Consider the following 18,866-nt stretch of genomic DNA (forward strand, 5'->3'; position numbering starts at 1 on the left):
CTGTAGCATAGCGTAGCATGCAGTCAATTCTTTAGGGTCAATTAGCGTTGTCTTTACTCAGCAGTAAACACGTGATATGATTAGCATCATCAAAAGGCATATTGTTTGTTCTGTCCCTGCAGCGTCTCATCTGACGACCTATGGATCTTCTATAGTTCATCGTTCCTGACGGCTGACCGCCCTCGATCCTGACAACTGACCGCCCTCGTTCCTGACGGCTGATCGCCGACGTCCCTGTCTAGGGACCGTCATCATCACTGCCTGCTGAAAACCGCCGGCTCTTGCTAGACACTGTTGTCCCTTCCTGCAAGCCGCCATCGGCTCATTCTGCTTGCTACTGTCGACCCTGACTGCTGGCCGCCACCGGCCCTGTCAGCTACCACCGCGGCCTGCTAGCCATTTCTCCTACATGCTAGCTGTTATCTCTGCTTGCTAAACAACATCTCATCATACTACTTTGTCAAAATTCCAGACTTGGATCAGATAAGTAAATTGAGACTTTTTCTGATATTGCTCTTAGTTGTTTACACCTTTGAAAATGCACCAAAGTCTTCTGAGGATTTGTATAATAACTCAGCTCACTCCTTCAAGAATTACTCCAGATTCATGGACACTCGATGAGACAATTTGGACTCCTTCAGATGTTATTACTCACTAGCATGACTTAAATCATATACCAACTAATAACGTAGTTCACTTAATGTGCTTGTCTGTTTTAAGAAACTGTTTTGTGTTAAATTAATTATCTCTTATACACATGCTCAGAACAAGAATACCAGCCTGGTATCAAATGTAAATGGTCAATGGAAAAGACTCCTTCTTCTTTTACTTTTACTGTCAGGTAATTTGCAACCGAATCCAGGTCCAACTTTCAATTATTTTGACACACCAGAAGAGTTCAAAACCAGATCAGGTTTTGGTATTTTACATATTAACTCTCGCAGTCTCTTGCCTAAGATAGACCTGATTAAAATCTGGATTGAATCTACCAATACGGATATCAAAGTCTTGACGGAAACGTGGTTAAACAAATCCATTACAAATAAAAATATTTCCTTAGAAGGTTGCAATGTTTTTCTCTGTGATCGCCTTAAGAAAGGCGGCGGTGTTGCCATCTATGTAAAGAGCAATTTTCATGTCACACTTTTATCCTCTGTTTCTATTTCTAAGCGATTTGTGTTTCTAGCCCTAAAAATTGAATTCACTAAGTCTCAGTATATAACAGTTATAGGGGGTAACGACCACCTTCTGCTGTCTGTGATGCACTTCCAAATTTAAACAAATATCTAGCTGACCTAAATAACAATGAATTTGTTTTATTAGGAGATTTAAATCTAGACTGGGTGACAGCATCTTCAGAAAGCTTAAAAACTTTCTGTGATTCTTCAAATATCACCCAGTTAATAAACTACCCCACTCGACCCAATAACAAACGCCCGTCAAAATCACCACTTCTTGACTTAATTATGACAAATTCTCTGCATAAATATACAGGGACAGGAGTTTTTGCAAATGATCTTAGAAATCATTGTGCTGCAGGTATAGTTAGAAATCTCAAGTTACCAAAATCTAAGCCACGTATTTTGATCAAAAGAGATTTAAAACACTTGAATGAGCAATCTTTTGTTCATGATTTGATACTTTTTAACAGGAATTATGAAGAATTTTTTTAAGACTAATAAATAAACATGCTCCTGTATGTAAAATTAGGGTGAAGGGGAGAAATAATCCTTTGTTTTCCCCAGCTATTGGGACTGTGCTTAAACAAAAGCTGCGTCTCAATTCGCAGGCTGCGTACTTCCGAGGACGCAGCCTACCTAGCCTCTGGAGGACCCAGACTTGGTAGGCTGCTCCGGAGGATCCTCAGCCGTTGGTAAATGGGACGGTCTAGCCTTTGGAGCACTTCCTGGTTGCGACACGACGTCATCACGTTTACCCCAAAAACAGCGCGAAACAAAATCCGACAGCTCGAGAAATACGGAAAGAAACAACAAAAAAATAGATATGGACATTTTTATTTCTTTTATTTACTTGTCATTGGAGGAGGAGAGTCGGCTTTGACGGCTTTGGCGGCAGCAAAACCGGCGACGGATTTTTCTCAGGCTGGCAGAGCGCAGTGGAGAGGTAAGATTTACCTGCTATTATTCTAACCCAATCGGTCTCCGCCAGTCACGTGACATTTGTTGCTAAGACGCCATTTTTGGTGGAAAAGGCGTAGTGTAAACAACCGCAGCATAGCTAAACGAAGGACTAAAGGATTGAGTTTGTTTCTCTGACTATATGGAAAAAAGTAAGCAGAATGCGAAATTACCGGACAGGTGTCGTGCCAAGGTAGTTATCCCTACGAAAATTTGTATCCCCTCGTCGGGAGCGCGCACGGAGTAGGAAGAACAACCCGACATAACTCCGCCTAAATTCCAACGTGCAGAACTTGAAATTTGAAAGGTTTTACGTGTATGAAAGTTGAGCTTTACTGTTTTATTCTTTACTTCACGTGTTGTAGCAGAATGTCGCCAGTGATATTGATTTAAAACTGATTATAAAACACAAACGTTTGCTTGAAAGCTGGTCGCTGACAGCAGTGTCTACTACTCCCTCTGAAAGCAAACAGATCGTTGTTCTTTTCCACACGCTCATTAAAAAAAATCTCTCATTGATTCACAGTGTCCAAATGTTCTCATCCCATTGAAAACTGTTGTAAACCATATACTTGTAATAAAAATGAAATAGAAAATATCAACTATTTTCCTTTAACTATCAACTGTCTTCTTTTATCAACTTTCTTCCTATATATATCTATATATATATATATATATATATAGATATATATAAATGTCAGTCTTGTATATTTCTTGTATATTTGTATATTGCAGAGAGTAAACGTAATTTCATTTCCCTTGTATGTCTTGTACATATGTAGAAAATGACAATAAAAGCTGACTGGACTTGACTTGAGATATATATATATATATATATATATATATATATATATATATATATATATAGATATATATATAGATAGATATATATATATATATATATATATATATATATATATATATAGACAGATATGTATAGTTATCGATATGTATAGATCTCTATATCTATTCTTTATACTCTTATCATGCGTGGGTTCTGTCCGGGTGCTCCGGCTTTTTCCCAAAGTCCAAAAAAGAAGTTAGGTTAAAATAACGCATTGTCATCGTCTTATGATTGACTAAATATTCCTGTTGGAAGAGAACACGTGTTAGTGTTTTGATTAATTATGTGATTTTGAAACATGTTTGCAGTGTTTTGTTAGACATGGTGTGTCGTGTTACAATATTATTGTATTTTGAAAATTAGTTTTGGAGTTTAGTTTACAATGTGTGAATTTGAACATGAAATTAACCGTTTCTCCAATTGTATGTTTTAGGTGTGTTGGTGCGTTAAGAGTTTAGGAAACCTTTTAAAAGTATTGAAAACTGTGTCATAGCGATTTAAAAAAACTGTAAGATGAATGGTGGAGGCTTTCAAATTATCTATTCTCCATGAATCCATAGCTCAGATATATCTGGAGGTTAAATTGACTGAAACTTTATGTTGTTGTTTCTTCAACAGAACATATGTTATTTGTTCTGATGAAGAAAAGGGTGGAAAGAAGGAAAGAACATTAAAACAAGAGAAAAACAGCAAACCTAAACTCATAAGGATCCATATAGCTGCTGTTTATTTTTCCATCTGGAACAGTTCATGTGGAATTTAGGTTGGTAATTGAGAGCAGAATTAAATAAACAACCTAAATAAAACACTAAATTATGACTAAACCAGTAAAGTAAATAAATAAGGGAATAAAATAGCTTTATAAAGGAAAAGGATCTATTTTGGTCATTTTTAGCAGTAGAGGACAGAAACGACTGCTAGACTGCTAGATGAAGTTTGAACACTCCTTTCAATCACAAGATCATCTGCTATAAAAGAGGACTCTTTGGCTCTGTTCGAAAACCTGGGCTGCATCCTCCAAGGACGCGGTCTACCTAGACTGGATCCTTCTTAGTCCTTGAAAATAAGGAGACCGGAAGAGTTTTGGCTGTGAATTCGAACAGGTCTACCCTTCGGCGGGTTTTACCGCAGTAAGCTCTGTTGCTTAGCAACCGTGAAAGTTGACACACAAAGTAGGAAAAGAATGAAAACCGAAGTTTTCAAAACTGTTTGTTTATTTATTTATTTTTTATTGTAAAGTGAACAAAGACTACATTAACAAGAATCCAGAGTGGAATAAAGGTTCCAACCAGCGGGAGCAGGAACAAATAAAATCAAAAGTAATGATAGAAACCTTAGTCAGTTAAATAACCTGCTGCTGTCATTCTGCACATCTCTGATGTTGCTGCTATTTTCAAATATCCATTACTGTAAAAATGTCCATAGCTGCATATTGGTTATTTATTCCCCAGTTTTATATTGTTAAAGCACTTTACAGCATTGGATTTTTTTATATTCTAACTCTTCCCTATTATGTTATTCTTATACATTTTTCTAAGGTCCTCATTTGTGTGACCATTTTCAATAATCTTTCTGCTGCTGTAAATTTTCCCATTGTGGGACAATAAAGGGATTTTCTATTCTGTAAAAGGGGTAGAAATATATAAGTAAATCTAAACAATGTATGTATAAAAAATATATCTGCAAAATTTCTAATATTCAACAACAAAAAATACTTAGTTAAGCATATTGTGCAAAATAGCAATAAAAAGATAAAACTCCTATCAGATTAACAGTCCCCACTCTGCAGATATATTAGAATCTTTCCTGAATTACAGCCAAACCCATTTACACAGTAACAGATAAAAACCTTTGGATAAATCAAACATTACCGCCACATATCTGACTCAATAACAATTAAAACAACTATTTTCATTCATTTCAGATGGAACTATTAACAGACTGGATTATATTAAACTGAACTTCCAATTTTCACCACTGTTCGGCGCCAAGTAACCTTTCCTCTGATCACGGCTGGCTTGGTCTCGCAATGAATCCTGGGATATCCAAGGATACCGAGGATACACCGGACCCGTCCTTCAAATCAGGCAAAAAGAAGTTTAAGGCCGCATAACGAGGACTCTTGGAATCCGACCAGACCTCGGCGCCGCGCTATAACGTTATCGTCTTTCGAAAGGAATATTTTGGAGCAACACAACGTGAAAAAGAAAGAAAGAGGAAAGAAAGAGAGAAAGAAAGAAAGAAAGAAAGAAAGAAAGAGAGAAAGAAAGAAAGAGGAAAGAAAGAAAGAAAGAGAGAGAGAAAGAAAGAGAGAGAGAAAGAAAGAGAGAAAGAAAGAAAGAGAGAGAAAGAAAGAAAGAAAGAAAGAAAGAAAGAAAGAAAGAAAGAAAGAGAGAAAGAAGGAAAGAGAGAGAGAAAGAAAGAAATGCCTGCACGAGGGTGAGGAAGACAAGTACCAGGAAAAGGGAGAGGAGTGGGGCAAGGTAGAGGGGAAAGAATAAGAATGCGTGGTGGCGCTCAAAGAAGGACCAGAGCTAAGGTAACTGATCAACAAGAGCCACTATCATCGATCATGTCATAAACCACAGGCTATCATACAGAGAGGCTGGTGAACGAGTACAGCCAAATATCAGCTGGGACACAGTGGCATCTATTGTCTGTATTTTCAGAGAAACCAACAGGTAGGATATTGCTTCTCCTACACCAGTGTAAATTACCATTTACAGTATAGAGTGACTTTATGCCTCCAGTGTCTGATATGTAACTGCGCTTTGTCTCTCTGAGGATTCAACGTCTACCTCCTTCAGGGGGCAGGGGAAAGGTCCTGAATGAAGAACACGAACTTGCTATTGTCAACATGGTGACTGCTGACAATGAAATCAAACTGAAAGACATTTAGTCCAGAGTTGTAGAGGACAACCTTGTCTTTAGGAACATTGCAGCAATCAGCATAACTTCCATCTCTCGAACTCTAGCTAAACACAGATTCCGAATGAAACAACTATACAAAGTTCCTTTCGAAAGGAACAGTGAAAGCATCAAAGAATTCCGTCACCAATTTGTCCAGGTAAGTTTATGCAATACAGTCATCACTATACACAGTTTGTTTTGCAGTAAACTATTCTATAAACTTAGAGTACATTAGGACATGCAGTAGATTTTCAGTACAGAACAGCAGATACATATACTGTGTCTAATTACTTTCAGAGAGTCATGTTGTTGGAGGCCAATCAAGTCCCCCATGAATGTATCTATGTTGACGAGGCTGGCTTCAACCTGGCAAAAAGGCGTCGCCGTTGGAGAAACATAATTGGCAAAAGGGCCACGGTTGCTGTGCTGGGCCAGAGAGGAGCCAACATCACCATGTGCGCTGCAATCTCCAACAATGGTGTACTCCTGCATAAATGTGAGATTGGCCCCTACAACACCGACCGCCTTCTTCTTTTTTTAGAAGACCTGCATGAAAGACTGGTGCCAGAGGTAGAAAGGGGGCAGTTGGGAGGCCATTTGCCAATATATGTGATCACATGGGACAATGTGGCATTCAATCACTCCTGTACAATTACAGCCTGGTCTGATGCCCATCCAAGGATAATATCCCATTTCATTGCTCCTTACTCTCCTTTTCTCAACCCCATTGAGGAGTTTTTCTCAGCCTGGAGACGGAAGGTATTTGACCATCGTCCACATGACCAAATGTCTCTCCTAGATGCAATGGATGCTGCATTTCAAGACATCACAGCTGAACACTGCCAGGGGTGGATAAGGCATGCAAAAAGATTCTTCTTACGATGCCTTGGCAGAGAAGATATCAGGTGTGATGTGGATGAGAACATGTGGCCAAATGCAGAAGACCAAGTAAACTGAATTTTTATTTTTTTATTTTTCCGGATTTCTAATCGTATATCTTTCAGTAATTTCCTTTTGCAAATAAAGTATTTACGTATACTGCAGCAATTCTGTCTCTGTCTTTTGTTTCATAAAATGTAATTTCTATAAAGCTACTTTCTGCAGCAAATGAAAACAAAATGCATGTGCAAAACAGAGGTGTGTCTTTGTACAGTTACTGTCTATTGTATAAGGGCACCTAACACATCTAAAAGAATGCATTTTCTGTCATTTCAGCTGATGATAGTGTTTTTTCTGTCATTGTGTTATGATTGACTAAATGTTCCTGTTGGAAGAGAACACGTGTTAGTGTTTTGATTAATTATGTGATTTTGAAACATGTTTGCAGTGTTTTGTTAGACATGGTGTGTCGTGTTACAATATTATTGTATTTTGAAAATTAGTTTTGGAGTTTAGTTTACAATGTGTGAATTTGAAGATGAAATTAACTGTTTCGCCAATTGTGTGTTTTAGGTGTGTTGGTGCGTTAAGAGTTTAGGAAACCTGTTAAATGTATTGAAAACTGTAATCCCAGGTGGGGTCACGAGGGCTGCTGGTGCCGATCTCCAGCTGTCTACGGGCGAGAGGCGGGTCCACCCTGGACAGGTCGCCAGTCCATCGCAGGGCAACACAGAGACATACAACCATTCATGCACACACTCACACCTAAGGACAATTTAGAGAAGCCAATTAAGCTAACAGTCATGATTTTTTGGACTGTGGGAGGAAGCCGGAGTACCCGGAGAGAACCCACGCATGCTCAGGGAGAACATGCTAACTCCATGCAGAAAGACCCTGGGCCGGGAATTGAACCCAGAACCTTCTTGCTGCAAGGCAGCAGTGCTACCCAAATTAAATGAATAAATATTTGTTTTAAGAATTTTTATGAAAACCTCTACTCTTCTGATTAAAAACAGAAGCAAGGGCAGCTCATTGACAACTTCTTTGCACAAATAAATTTACCACATCTGTCAGAAGAGCATAGAACTGCCTTCAATAGCCTCATAACTAAAATTAAAGCTATCAAAAGTGTGAAATCGCCAGGTTTTGACGGATTGCGTTCCGAATTTTACAAACATTTTCAAGATATTCTTCTAAACATGTTCATCCACTCCTTTACTGCAGGGGTATTCCCATAGACATTGAAGGAGGCAAATATATCTTTAATCTTAAAAAAGGAGAAGTGTTCTCACTTATGTAGATCCTAAAGGCTCATAGCTCTCCTAAATGTAGATAGGAAGCTGCTGTCTAAGATCATGGCCACTTGGTTGGAAAAGGTTTGCCAGCATTTATTAAAAGTAGACCAGACAGGCTTTGTAAAGGGTCGGTTCTCAGCTTCCAATCTAAGACGCTAGTTGAATGCTATCCTAGCTTTCAAGCAGAAATCTATTAATGGTCTGGTGCTTTCTCTAGACGCAGAGAAACCTTTCGACAGAATTGAATGGTCTTTCTTATGGACATAATTTCAGATCAAGACTCTGGCGCAGCAGCAGTACGTACGACAGGAGAACTAATTTATTTGAAGGGTTTTTATTGTTCAGACTGGAAGCAGATAAAACAGGAAATCCAAAGCGGTGTCTCACTGCAAGCAGTTCAGGTGATCAGTATGAGTTCCAGCTGATGTTGAGATGAACAGTGAGGGCAGGCTTACTTCTCAGGGCTTGGAAACAGGTTGAGAGGGGGAGCAACAGTGTCCACAGTGAGGGGGGTGAAGACCTTGGAGTTACCAGGTTCTTTCGGCATTGGAGGGTGGACAGGCAGGTGAGCTCAGCTTTAGCAGATCTTGAAAGACAGCTCTTGGGGAGGAGTGGAAAGCACCGTTGAGGGAGGAACAGGAGCCAGTAGTGATGGGTCGGGCAACACCGATGCGTCGGCGCATGTGTCGGTCTCATAGAGCGAAACCTGTGTCAACGTGTGTATCGCTACGGAAAAGTCACGTGATCGAAACAGTTCCTGTATCGGTCACGTGACCGATGTTTCGAACTGATTGACAAGCCTTTATAAGGAAGCGCATCTGCCAACGAGATGCATCTGCCAAAACAATCTTGCGTGTTTTGCGAATATAAAATTTATCAAAAATTATGGAGCTTCCTCAAGCAAAAAGAAAGGTTTCTGCCGTGTGGGACCACTTTGATGTAATTTCGAAAAATAAGGTATTTGTTTTAATTTCCTTGTTTCATCCTGTTCCTCTCAGAGTTTCCACTTGATTTTCTGAGAAGAAATCCATTTCAAAGTGACCTTTAGTTTACTGTCCGTGTTTTTTTCTGCAGGTTAAATGTCACAATTGCTCAACAGAGCTTGCATATTTAAATAACAGCACCTCCTCAATGCTGAGGCATTATAGGGCCAAGCATGAGAGTGAAATCCATGATACACCCATGATGAACTCAGGTATACAGGTATTTTACAACTTACTGACTTTGTTTTATTGATAATTCTGAATAATTTACACTTTCTCATTTTTAACCCTCAAGCTTCCAGGAAGCAGATGCTTGATGAGGCTGTGCTTAATTTCATTGTAAAGGACTGCCAGCCCCTCGCTGTTGTGGAGAATGAAGGGTTTAGGGAGCTGGTTCAGCTCCTTGAGCCCTCATATGTTTTGCCAACCAGAAAGGTTTGTGTGGAAATTATCTAAAGTGGTAGTTTATTCATCAAATTTGTTTTAAATATATTGATTTTCTTCTGGTTTGACTTGGTGTGGTTTTCAGACCATCAAACAACTGTTGGCCAAAAAGTACGAGGAGGAACGGGAATGAGTGAAAATGGAAGTACAGCAGGCTGTGGCAGTGAGTATAACCGCTGACATGTGGACATCTGTGAACATGGAGGCTTACTTGGCTCTAACCTGTCACTACATTAATGAAAATTTGCAGCTGTGTACATCTGCGTTAGGTGTGCAATACTTTCCACAAAGTCACACTGCTGACAATTTGGCCCAAGTAAAAAGGGCCCTGATGGAGGACTGGGCTATAACAAATAAAGTAAAGTGTCTTGTGACCGACGCAGCACCAAACATGATTGCATGCACTAGACAGCTCCAAATTCAGCACTCAATTTGCATTGCACATAGTCTCAATTTATTAGTTAGAAAATCATGTGATCAGATCCCCACTCTTACATCCATCAGACACAAAGCCAGGCACATTGTCACATACTTCAGATCAAGTACCACAGCCAAGGAGAAGCTTGCTCAAGTGCAGCAACAGATGGGGCGACCAACCCTGAAACTTATCAATGAGGTGCCAACACGCTGGAACAGCACGTATGAAATGCTGTCAAGGCTGCATGATGAGAGGGAAGCAGTGTGGGTATCTCTGGCCTCTCTAAAAACAGATTTGACTCCACTTACAGCTGATGAGTTTACCATCATAGGAGAAACACTACTTGTGCTTGCTCCTTTCCATCAAGCTACAGTGGAGTTGTCTGCAGAGAGGCAAGTGTCAGGATCAAAGGTCATCCCAATGATGAAAATGCTCTATATGGCACTTGAGCGTAATGCTTCAACCTTGCACACTGACACAACACGACACCTACATGAACACCTGAAGTGTCGAGTTACAGACGCTGCTTCCAACCTGGAGTCATTAAGTGTGTTGACCCTGGCAACACTTCTAGACCCCAGATTTAAATCACTTGGGTTCCACAGTTTCTCTAAGTGCAATGAGGCCCTCAGCAGACTGCGGACAGAATGTGCCTCAATAGTTGGAAGCTCAAATGAGCCGCAGCCGGGAACATCTTCACAACAGCTGTCTGCCCCCTCTTCAGGCATGATATTGAACATAATTTCTTTGTTGTTTGCAGAGATGGGAAGTAACGAAGTACAAATACTTCGTTACTGCACTCAAGTAGATTTTTCTGATATTTTTACTTTACTTTACTACTTATTTTTATGGCGACTTTTTACTTCTACTCCTTACATTTTTAAACAAATATCTGTACTTTCTACTCCTTACATTTTAAAAAATTGGCTCGTTACTTTAGTTTTGAATCATTTCAATGGAGTAACGTTTTTATATTTCACGTCATCAATACCAAATTCAATCTAATTGGATGGGAATCTACGTTGCATTTGACACACCACTACAAGATGAATCGACAGATTCGGCGGTATTCATTTGCGGCAAATCATTGCAGCTTGGTGGCAGTGGCGTTAGCATAGTAGCATGGACGACGAGATGATTGAAAATGAGCACAATGGAGATCTAGTCCTATTGGCAGACATCCATTTAAAATGTAGGCAACGGCATTAAAAAAGTGGTTTCTACTTTTACTTTTATACTTTAAGTAAATTTACAAGCCTGTACTTTGTTACTTTTACTTGAGTAAAGAAGTTTAATCAGTACTTCCACTTTTACCAGAGTATATTTTAACACAAGTATCTGTACTTTTACTCAAGTACGGAAAGTGAGTACTTTTGCCATCTCTGGTTGTTTGTAAATCATGTACTAAAATACTATTTTTTTTTTATTTTTTTTTTTTAGATGACCTTTGGGAACATTTTGATCTCGAAGTGGGGAGGCAGACCAAAAGTGCCACAGCTGATGCCATCCTTGAGGTGCAGAGATACATGGCAGAGGGCAATATTGCGAGGTCCCAGGATCCTCTTGTATATTGGAAAAACCAAAGGACGGTTTATCCAAACCTCTTCCGCCTGGCCTTAAAATTTTTGTGCACTCCAGCTTCATCTGTGCCGTGTGAGCGGGTGTTTTCCACAGCTGGAGAACTAATATCAAAAAAGCGCAACAGACTGAATTTCAAAACGTTGCAACAACTTATTTTTTTGAATAAAAATTTGTAAAAAAAAAAATACCAGTGAACAAGCATCTTCATTTACTACATGTTTACTTAGAGATTATTACATTATGATGCAGGTTCTCATTATTCATTGACTGTGTCTAAAATATCAAATATGTTTTAATAATAATACAATGCATCATACAATGAATTGCATCATATTAGTGTATATAATAGGTCATCAAATCAGTGTCAGTTAACTCTGTCAACTAGGTTGCCTGTAGGGATTTTTAATGTCCAGCAGGTGTCAGTATTCAGTGACACAGTATCGACACAGTATCAATACAGTTTGGTAATATGTCGAAACGTTTCATGACGCCTCATCAATCCATCACTAGGAGCCAGCCTTCAGCAGGAGGAAGACTAAAGGAAAACAGAGACAAGACTGGTAAGTAAGACTATCAGAACAAGTTCAACTAACTTGGAAGTCTTGAAGAGGGACCCAGTTACCACTGGTATAGGTAGCCATTTGTCGTCTGCCTTAGGGAATCCACTTCTCTAAATACTGCTTCCTTGATTGTGGCTGATGAGTAACAGCTAACCCTAACCTGCCTGGCACACCCTGAAAATGAAGGTGAGAAAACAGAAACAAAAACTCCAAACCAAAGCAGCTCTGTGGACACAACACTTACTGTATACACTGGACAAATTTGGGTTGGGGGAAAATTTTATAAAATGGGTTAGGATTATATATACACTACCATCGTAGTCCTATTAGACTTTTCAGCCGCGTTCAATGTGATTGATCATACACTGCTTCTTAAAAAACTTCTACTGTATGGTTTTAAACCATCAGCTCTAACATTGATGATGAATTATTTATCAGATACACTACCGTTCGAAAGTTTAGGGTCACATTGAAATGTCCTTATTTTTGAAGGAAAAGCACTGCACTTTTCAATCAAGATAACTTTAAACTAGTCTTAACTTTAAAGAAATACGCTCTATTTCTGTTCTGTGGAATTCTTCTTAGTTTTTCACCTATGTGTTTTTGGTTTTTGCCTTTTTCCCCATCTGCCCTGCTCAGTTTGGTTTTTGGTCTGACTGCCTGGATTTTGCCTGTTATCGAACTTGGACTGTTTTTTTTTACCTCGGCTTGGATTCTCCCTGGATACCTCTTCGGCTCTCGGATCACCCTCAAGGACACTGTAGCTTCCTTTGCTTGCTGGCGCCGGCTCCTCCGCACTCTGTGCTCTGAGCGGTAACGTCCGGGAGCGGTGAACTGTCTCCCCCCGGGTTTCTCCTCTCTGAGTTTCGGACTGAACTCTCAACCAGGTCGGTGACTTTTTGTTGTCTCCTCCACTCTTCATTCTTGTCACTGACCTGAGTTTCCTGTCTCAGCAGAGAATCAGAGAACCCGCTCTGAGGAGTTTCCATTGTCCTCTTTTTGTTACTTTTAAATAAACCTGTTTTGAAACTTTCTGTTTGTCTGCTGAATATTGGATCCAAGCTTCAGTGCTTGTTACAACCAGTCTATTGGTAGCATAAGTAAGAGATGGGAATACTTTAAATTCAAGGCACGAGAACTCTCAATATCATTTAGTAAACTGAAACGCAGACAATGGAGAGAATTTGAGGCTAGACTGGTGCAAAATATAAATTGTGTAAAAAAAACCGAACTGACTGAAGCTGAAAGAGATTAATTTGTAAGGCTGCAAAACCAACTGGATGTTATATATCGTAAAAGAGCACATGGTGCTTACATCAGATCTTGAGCCTAATGGATAGAAGGTGAAAAAAATACATCTTATTTTAGTAATCTGGAAAAAAAATAGGGAAAAAAGAAAAAGTATAATGTCTACTATTATAGACAATAAAGAATGCATTGATCATATTATTTTGGAGGAAATTTACAGATTTTATTCCAATTTATATTCATCTGAATATAATTCTAACGCAAATCTTTCTAGAAAAGATCGAAGAATATATTCCAATGACAGACGCAGCCACCAAAGAAAACTCTGAATCAGATTTCAAATTACAAGAATTAGAGTCATTAAATTGGCCACTGGAAAAGCACCGGGGCAAGATGGTCTGACCACAGCAGTTTATAAATTCTTTTGGGAAGACCTAAAAAAATTTCTTTTTCAAACAATTAATGACATATTACTTACTAATTATATAACATCTACAATGAAACAGGGCCTTATTACTCTCATCGTTATAGACCTCCATCTTCTAATATTAATTATTTAGGAAATATTGGTAGAATCTTAAACAAGGTGTGTGACCTAAATATGGAAGTTGTTTTCACAGGGGACTTAAACATTGATTGGCTGGATAAAAAGTGTCCATTAAAGTCATTTGACCAACATAAGTAATGCATGCGGTATAAAGCAAATGGTGACACAGCCTTACCGCATTAGTACCAACAACAGGGGTGTAAGCACATCTACCTGTATAGATTATATTTACCTCAGTAAATTTTAATTACACAAAAGCAATGTCAATACCAGTAGGCTGTACTGATCATAACATGTTCATCATTGCTAGAAAAACAAAAGTCCCTAAAGCTAGACCTAAAATTGTATTCAAAAGATCTTTTAAATCTTTTTCTAATGAAGCGTATCTAAAGGACATCAAAATCTATCTTGGACAAAAGTTTTTAAGGCAAATTATACAGATAACGCACTATATTTTTGAACAATCAAGACTTGTATGTCTCAAAGAAATGATGCCAATCAATTAGCACAAAAGTGGAGATGCTATTATCACAAAGCCAAAATATATTGCTAACCTTTTAAATTAAAATTTCAGTAGTAAAGTGGACAATTTGAGAAATTTAGTAACAAATAAAACAGACAGGTTAGAAGTAAATAATTTGAAAGAATTTATCAAAAACAAGCCCTGTATTTTTTTATTTTCTAATTTGAATGTAGAAATAATTAAAATAATAATTAAAGTTGTATGTAAAGACAAGCAACCAGGCATCGATAAAATAGATGAGAAATTAATCTGCCTATCAGCGGATTATATTGCTGATCCAATTTGTCACATTCTGAAAATCAGTTTAAAAACAGCTATTTTTCCACAGGCCTGGAAAGAGGCTGATATTATACCTTTGCCTAAGGATAAAAAAAAGCCGTTTTGTGGTCCTAACAGTCGGCCAATAAGCTTGTTACCAGCTTTAAGTAAGATCTTCGAAAAAGCCATTTTTGACCAAATACAATCTTACTTCTTAAAAAATAATCGTTATATATAGAAAAGGATACTCTAAATGTGCAGCATTAACACAAATGACCGATGATTGGTACACAGAATTGGACCATCAAAAGATATGTGGAGTAGTCCTATTAGACTTTTCAGCCGCGTTTGATGTGATTGATCATACACTGCTTTTTGAAAACCTTCTGCTGTATGGTTTTAAAACATCAGCTCTAACATTGATGAAGAATTATTTATCAGATAGGTCACAGAGTGTATATATAAATGGTAGTTTTTCAAAGAGGGTGTCAGTAAACTGTGGAATTCCACAGGGCAGTTGCCTTGGGCCACTTTTATATGCCATCTTAACAATTGATCTACCATTAGTATTAAAATATGCTAAATTAACAATGTATGCAGATGACACAACTGTCTATGCATCTGCAAAATCAATATCTGAATTAACTTAAATTTTAAATAAGGACTTAAAAATTGTAGAGCAATGGGTTTTAGATAATAAATTAGTTTTGAACATCTCAAAGACAAAAACTTTAGCACTTGGTTCAAACAAGTCTCTTAAACATGACCCAAAGTTAAATTTGTTAATAAATTTCACACTCATTGAGCAAGTAACAGAAGCTATGCTTTTTGGTGTCTATTTGAATAATAAACTGTCTTGGTCAAGACACACTGAAGCTGTTGTCAGGATTCCTGTCTGTGTGTTTGTGTTTCTGTGTTTGTCTCCCTTCCTCCACCAGGAGGCGCCTGGTTCTGGTCCGCCTCCTCACACACCTGCAGAAGATTACCTTGTTAACGGAGTGTTCTTAAGCTGCTGACTGCCACTACCTCGACGCCAGAGTGTTTGCCAGTTTTGGGTAGTCTAGCCAAGCTGAGTTTTGCTGAGTCAAACTGAGTTCTTGTCAACCTGAGTTTTAATCTTGTTTTTGTCTTTGCCTCTCAGCAGGAAGTCATCCTGCAAACTGGATTTTTTTTTTGGACCTTCTCTCCCTGGAAGGATCATCTGAGCTTCAAACTGAGCTAAGGATTTAAACGGGAGGTTTGAATCAACTTTTCCCCAAGAGATTGTTGGAACTTCACACTGAGCAAGGGATTCATATTCACTACGACCCGTTCAAGTACCGCAGGAAATCTGAGTGGCAGACAGCTTCTCCGTTCACCTCCAAACAACCGCATTCTGGGTAAACCCTGTTCTGCCCTCCACCGAATCAGACAAACACTGGAACAACACTATTGTTCCAGTGTTGTTCGCTGTTATTCTCAACATGGAAAATCTTAAAACTCCAGAGTCCACTGTTTCTGTTTGTTCAATTTGAAAATAATTTGGACTCTCATGGTTATGCCACGAGACATGCAGCTGAAGGATGATTTGTAATTTCTAGGGCGAAAACTAATTTTCTGAAATGCACCTCTACTTCCAGAGCAACGAAAGAATGGAACTCATTGCCATTAATTCTCATAAACATTGTATATAAGTCAGCTTTTAGAATGCAACTTCAAGGAGAATTCCGGTTTTTAACACTTTTAGCCCATTTTCTGTAGTGTCCAGGATGAAATCGAATGATCGACACCAAAATTTTGACAATTGGTCCTGTCTCTGCTTTTTGGCTCATGCAGAATCCCCCCCTGGCTGCTTCAGAATGGCTTCCATTGTGCATGTCCGATAATGTCCTTAAAACAACCTTAAACGTTCTTTTTTTTAAATATGCTAATCACCGGGTCGTCAGCGCTGTTCAATGACGTTCCAAAAAAAGTTTCGTAAAGAAAAAACGTTCCTGTAGTGTTTTATTTAGCATTTTGTAAATCCCATTGAGTTCTGTTGGAATAGTCAATATCCCTCCGCCACCGGAAACGGAAATGGGGCCTGTTTACGATTAGTTGTAGTCTTTTCGCTTCACTCTGTGTACTCCGACGTCGAGGTGCTAACGTCTCTGTTAAACACTTTAAAAAACTCTGAAAATGGAATACGAAAGGTGGATTCTTGAGGAGGACATATTGGACTTTGAGTTTGACGGTAGAGGATACCGTTTTGAACCGGAATATACTGAGGAGGAGTATATGGAGACATTGTCGCCAACTAGTGGTCTGGAGTGTGCAACACTTCAGATTCAAACGGGAAGCGGAAGTTTATAAGCGGTTGTGATGTATCGGAAAAAATAGTTGTGGGATTTACAAAATGCTAAATAAAACAAGACAGGAACGGTTTTTCTTCACAAAACTTTTTTTGGAACGTCATTGAACAGCGCTGACGACCCGGTGAGTAGCATATTTTAAAAAAAGAACGTTTAAGGTTGTTTTAAGAACATTATCGGACATGCTCTATGGAAGCCATTCTGAAGCAGCCAGGGGGGGATTCTGCATGAGCCAAAAAGCAGAGACAGGACCAATTGTCAAAATTTTGGTGTCGATCATTCGATTTCACCCTGGACACTACAGAAAATGGGCTAAAAGTGTTAAAAAACGGAATTCTCCTTTAAAAAGTTTTTTGGGGGAAAGTGTCTATAAATGAAATAGTTTCATATTCTAATTTGTTGTAACTTATTTATAAAATGATAAAATTTTAAATTGTAACTTTCCCCTTTTCTATGAATGTTCAGTCTTATTGATATATATATATATATATATATATATATATATATATATATATATATATATATATGATATATATGTCATCTGTCAAACATGTTCATCAATTTACACTGTATACTGTATTTTAATTATGTGGACCCCAGGAAGTTTAGCTAAGTGTAAAGCACAGCTAATGGGGATCCTAATAATAAATAAACAAACAAAAAAAAAAATTCCCAAACCAGAAAAAGATAAAAGATGTATTGAAAATCTTCAACCAATTACTCTATTAAACACTGACTAAGATATTCACACATGTAACTGCAGACGGGTTAAAAGGAGATTCATTTAAGATCATAAGTGACACACAGTCTGGTTTTCTTAAAGACAGATCTATTCACAATAACCTAAGACTGGTATTAGATCTACTAGAATAGAAGCAACTGCTGGAGGATGATGGAGTCATTTTCTTCTTGGATTTTTATAAAGCTTTTGACATGGTTGAACAGTCCTTTATTCTAAAAGCCCTGGATTATTTTGGCTTTGGGAAAAGTAGAAACATCATTCAGCTGCTATATACGGACATTAATAGCTCAGTGTCTCTGGAATGACCAAACTCTTCAATATAAAAAGAGGCATCCGTCAAGGTTGTCCTGCGTCCCCTTTACTATTTATTAGTGTGGCAGAACTTTTAGCAATTTTTATTAAAAAAAAATATCTAAATATTGAACCGCTGAAAGTGATGGGAAGCTCCTTGGTAATTACTCAACTAGCAGATGATACAACAATTTTCCTTTTCCTTTTAAGATATTTAAAAAAAAAATTATTTTTCATTTTTTATTTTTATTTATTTTACGGTAGCTGATATGGAAGTCCCAAAATCTTGTTGTATCCGTTGCAGAATATAATGAAAATAAAGGCTTTTTGACTTTTTTTTTACTTGTTTTTAAAAAATACTAGTCAAAGTTCAAAGGTGCTGACAGAAATACCAAAGTTTTCTAAAGCATCTGGTCTACATTTAAATATGAAGAAAGGTGAAATAATGACTCTTCATGATCACTCTTTAAACACTGTTTGTAATATCCCAATTTAAAAAAGGTAAAAATATTTAGGTATCAACATATTAAAGGATTTAAAAAAATGAAGAGAAGCATCACATATAGAAACAAAAATTGAGAAAGGTAAAGTCATTCTCAACTGTTGGCTCCAGAGAGATTGATATATTTTTGGACATATTTTATTGACAAAAATGGGAAGTTTATCTGGGCTTATTTGCCTAGCTTGCTCATTGTATGTATCTGATAAAATGATTAAAAAAATAAATTAATACAACTTTAATTTAATTTAATGTTGTTAAGTCTTTAGAAGAAGGAGGTTTGAACATAATCGATTTTGACCCAATGAATGGTACCATCAGACTAAAATGGCTCTAGGGCCTCATAAAAAAATAGGAAAGTTTCTGGCATAATTTT

The sequence above is a fragment of the Cyprinodon tularosa genome, unplaced genomic scaffold (genome assembly GCF_016077235.1).
Source record: "Cyprinodon tularosa strain WSP-4 unplaced genomic scaffold, ASM1607723v1 ctg903, whole genome shotgun sequence".
NCBI lineage: Eukaryota > Metazoa > Chordata > Actinopteri > Cyprinodontiformes > Cyprinodontidae > Cyprinodon > Cyprinodon tularosa.